The sequence below is a fragment of the Hyaena hyaena genome, unplaced genomic scaffold, assembly GCF_003009895.1.
Source record: "Hyaena hyaena isolate Hyena2069 unplaced genomic scaffold, ASM300989v1 scaffold_1468, whole genome shotgun sequence".
Lineage (NCBI taxonomy): Eukaryota > Metazoa > Chordata > Mammalia > Carnivora > Hyaenidae > Hyaena > Hyaena hyaena.
In genome coordinates this window covers 306684-311415 of record NW_024082099.1, presented here as the reverse complement: position 1 = coordinate 311415, position 4732 = coordinate 306684, and the positions used below count along the sequence as shown (strand labels likewise).

The 4732-nt window shown below is 44.2% G+C and overlaps 1 non-coding gene across 1 annotated transcript; it reads left to right on the top strand.

Annotated features, from left to right (window-relative positions):
- Positions 1 to 4279: 4279 nt before the first annotated feature.
- Positions 4280 to 4386, top strand: LOC120225661. The gene has a single exon (XR_005526850.1). It is a non-coding gene; the product is annotated as a U6 spliceosomal RNA (small nuclear RNA).
- Positions 4387 to 4732: the final 346 nt, after the last annotated feature.

Here is a 4732-nt window from a genome sequence, read left to right as displayed (position 1 = left end):
CTCTGACCCTCCCCTGCTCACGCTGCCTCTCTCTCTCTCTCCTAGAAATAAATAAAAACATCAAATCTGTACTCTTGTCTCTTTCTGCCTGCCACACCGGACGAGAGGCAGAAGTGATGTTGATTTACCCTATCATGACCATGTTTCCTGCAGGGGCGCCTGGGTGGCTCAGTCGGTTAAGTGTCCCACTTCAGCTCAGGTCATGTGGGTTTGAGCCCTGCATCGGGTCTGTGCTGACCATGCATAGCCTGCTTGGGATTCTCTCTCTCCCTAAAAAAAAAAGTAAAAAAAAAAAAAAAAAAAAAAAAAAAAAAAAAAAAGTTTCCTGCATCATGACTGTACTAGTACACAAGGAAGGAAACGAGAATGCAGTTGTGAATGGAGCAAAATGTTTGTCCCTCATAGAAGGACTGCCTGCATGAGCTAGTTTAACCATTTCCTCAGCGGTCTCCAGGACTCTTAATTCGCCATGCAGATACCAGGAGCACGCCACACTTTGTAACTCCTCCTCCCTAGAAACTTCCAGGGCATTCTATCCAGTCAACAGTTTTGTGGATATGAGCGAGCATAGTTGTAGCAGCAGCGGTGACAGGAAGCGGTAACAACAGCCCCCTGACTTCTGGACTGCAGTTATGATGGTATAACCTTGAATTCAATATCCCCGGGGCAGACCCACAGCTTCGGTTTTTTTCAGAATCTAAATATAATTGTGTAAGTATGTACTTCCCTGTATGAAATGTATTCCTGCTTGAAATATCTAGAATGGTTTCTGTTCTCCATACACATGTACACACACATTAAAAGAAATAATAAACTAAGGGGGTGCTGGGGGGGCTCAGTCAGTTAAGCATCCAACTCTTGATCTCACGGTTCATGAACTCACAGTTTGTGACTTTAAGCCCCATGTCAGGCTCTGCACTGAGAGCGAGGAGCCTGCTTGGGATTTTGTCTCTCTCTTTCTCTCTCTCTCTCTCTCTGTGTCTCAATAAATAAATAAACCTGGGGCACGTGGGCAGCTCAGTCAGTTAAGCATCTGACTCTTGGTTCCAGCTCAGGTCATGATCTCATGGTTCGTGAGTTTGAGCCCACTAGTGCTCTCTCTCTCTCAAAATAAAAAAAAATTTTTTTAATTAAAAAAAAAAACTTTTAAAAATAAATAAATAAATAAACTTAAAAGAAAGAATAAACTAAGATAAAAGAACTCATAGGGGAAATTAAAGTCTCCCACCCCAAACCTCTCTTTTCTTAGATTCACTCTAGAAGTAATCTGTTAGACATCTGTGTTTAGTTCTCATGTTAGCCTCTGTTGCCCTAAATAATATCTCTATATCAGTATTTCCTGATTTATCTACTTGAAAACATGGAGACTACATTCATTTACACCACCTGGACTTTTCCATCCCATCCGCTTCCCAAATGTGGGTGGTTTTACTGTACCGGTCACCTTTCTAACCTACATCATCGGCATAAGCCTCTGTATTTTGTTCTATCACCTTTTTAAAAAATAAAGTGTACTTAATTTTTAAAAATTTATTTATTTATTTTGAGTGGGAGAGAGAGAAAGAGAGCAGGGGAGGGCAGAGAGAGGGGGAGACAGAGGATCCCAAGCAGGCTCCATACTGTCAGCACAGAGCCCGACTCCGGGTTAGAACTCACGAACCACGAGACCATGACCTGAGTCGAAGTCAAGAGCCAGACACTGAACCGACTGAAGCACCCAGATCCCTTGTTCTCTCCCCTTTAACCATAGCTCTTGGTGCCCTGTTGTGTAAAAGTGTGATAGTACTGCCCTCCACCCTTCCCTCCGCCATTCCTCCTCTTCCTTGTGGCCTCATTTCTGCCAGCTACCATCCCTGGGCTGTGGAGCCAATGCGCGACCTCTACAGAGAAGAACGCTCCTACCATTTGTTTAAAAACACACTGGGGATTTCCTGTTACTGTGTCACTCACCCTTCTGCATGGGTAGGGGAGTCAACACTAACAATGGTTCTGTGTTATCCCATCAACACTTTCAAATAACCCCCATTTTCAGCACCACTAATAAACCCTGTTACTTGGACCTGTCAACTCCAAGACCAGGCCTAGAAAATCAATTGGCAGTCACTGCCATCGTCCCCTGCGCTGTTTCTTCTTTATATTCAACTTCATTTGTCGATATTTTCTATTTGCGATCTTCTAGAAATCTGTTGAAATGCCTTAATCACTAGAGGTCCCCTTCCCTATGCATTTGTGTGTCAGTTATCCATTCGCTCAGTGACACCACGTAACGACAAAACACGAAATCTCACCGGCATATGACTATACACGCTTATTTTGCTGGTTTGTCTCTGGTGTTCAGCTGACGTGCACTGGACGTGGCTGCTCTTAGCTGGGCTCTCTCACGCATGGGTAGTGAGCCCTAGGTGTTCTTGCTGCTAATCTTGGCTAGGCTCCCTCAGATTTCCAGGGTAGACTGCTTGTCAGCTGGGGCAATTCTGGTCCGCTTCACGAATCTCTCCCATCTCTCCAGGAGGCCAGCCCAGACACCTTCTCATGGCAAAGTCAGGGGTACAGGAGAAGCGAACTCAAATCTGCAAGCCCGTTTCAAGCCTCTGCGCACATCACATTTGCTAACATTGCATTTGCAGAAAGAAATCTCTCTCTCGATGTTCCCAGAGACTGAGCAAGAGGGCACGGCAAAGCTGCATGGCAAGGGGCTGTAAAGGGGGCAGCACTAAGGCCGTGAATGAAATGTCACATTTTCTCTCTGCATTCTTTAACTCATATTGATAGTGTCCCGAAGGGAAGGAAGGTGGGTGTGAATGCTTGGTGCACCAGATTGTGAACTGGAAGCCTGAATCTGGAATGACTTCTCATCTCTCTCCATCTCCTAGCTGTCTTTCAAAGCCCAGATCTGACCCCATTGCTTTGTGGAAGCCTTCTGTAAATGACATCAGTTGTTTTTGCCTATTTTTCAGCCCCTCCCCCCCATTATTCTAAAAATAGAACTTCAGGTTCACTGTGAACTGACATCTCACGTCCATTTTTAGGGTTTCCTATGAGACAGAACCCATTATTCCATTCAAGGCTCAACAGCAGCTTCCATACCCTGGTGGTAGTGACATGTGTTTTGGATATAGACATGTGGATCAAACTGGTCCGGGTCAAAGATAACACCGAGATTTAGGCTGAAATTATGGGAAAGAGGCTGATACATTTCACTGCTATTGCCAAGCAGTTGGGATACAATGCTAAAGCCTCTGGTGACCATGTTTCTCACCACACTGGTGGGGCCGACAGTGAGTAAAAGCAACACTAAGAAAAACAGATTTGGGTGATAGAAACAGAGAGATCCCTGAAGACATGATCTGAACATGTAGCTCTAGACCTAGCTGATATTTTTTTTTCATTTATTTTTAGCACTTTAAAAAATTTCTGGACCTTTCAGTTACTTGAATCAATGAGTTTCATTTTAGCTCAGACCCATTACTTGTAACCAAACAGATTCTAACACAATTCTCTGCAAACCTAAGCCCCCTGTTCCTACTTTACTATAACTATTAAGTGCATCTTTCTTTTTTTTTAGTTTCTTTTTTCAGTTTATTTATGTATTTTGAGAGAGCGAGCGAAAGAGAACACGAGGGGGAAAGGATAGACACACACACACACACACACACACACACACACACACACACACAGAGTCTCAAGCAGGCTCCACTTTGTCAGCCTGGAGCCTGACGCCAGGCTTGAACTCACCAACCATAAGATCATGACCTGAGCTGAAGTCGGACACTTAAGTGACCGAGCCACTCAGGCACCCCTAAGTGCATATTTCTTGACTTTATCCCCTTCCCTCCATTCTCTACTTTGGAGATTCTAGGTGGAGGCACACCTCGAATGGAGTAGTACAGAATCACCAGAAGAAAGAACTTTCTCTAACTACTTCTTCCTGCTCTGAAGATTCAGGTATGCCCTCCAGTTGGCAGTTGTACAGCGAAGTTCTACTGATGTGAGTTTGTTGGGTGCTTCAGGTGTTTTGTGATGTAGGTAGGTAGAAAGTTTAAAGGGCACTAATGATCTTTTTCACAGTCGGTGTCATAATGTGCTCCTTGTAAGTTAATATTTATGTCTGTGCTTGATAACTATCTGTCCTTCGTGCTCGGCTGTAAGCTTTATGACAATAATGCTTAGGACAATGCTTGTCCATCGATTTATCTTCAGGTCGAAAGACAGGGTCTGGTACGTGTTAGGGACTCGGGAGACGGTTGTTAGGAATAAATGTTGAAAATAGATTCCGTGTGTGCTCGCTTCGGCAGCACATATACTAAAATTGGAACGATACAGAGAAGATTAGCATGGCCCCTGCACAAGGATGACACGCAAATTCGTGAAGCGTTTCATATTTTTGAAATCTGGCCATGTGTAGCAACATGGATGGACCTTGAGGGTGTTATGCTGAGCGAAATAAGTCAGGCAGAGAAGGACAAATATCATATGTTTGCACATATAGGACGATTAGGAGGAACTTGAAGGAGGACCATGGGGGAGAAGAAGGGGGGAAATGGTGGGGGAAAGGGAGAGAGGCAAACCATGAGAGACTCTTGAATGCTGACAAAAACTGAGGACTGATGGATGTGGGGGGGGGAGGAGGGATGGGCATGGAGGAGGACACTTGTGGGGATGAGCACTGAGTGTTATGTGGAAACTAATTTGACAATAAACTATTTGTAAAAAAAAAAAAAAAAGAAAGGAA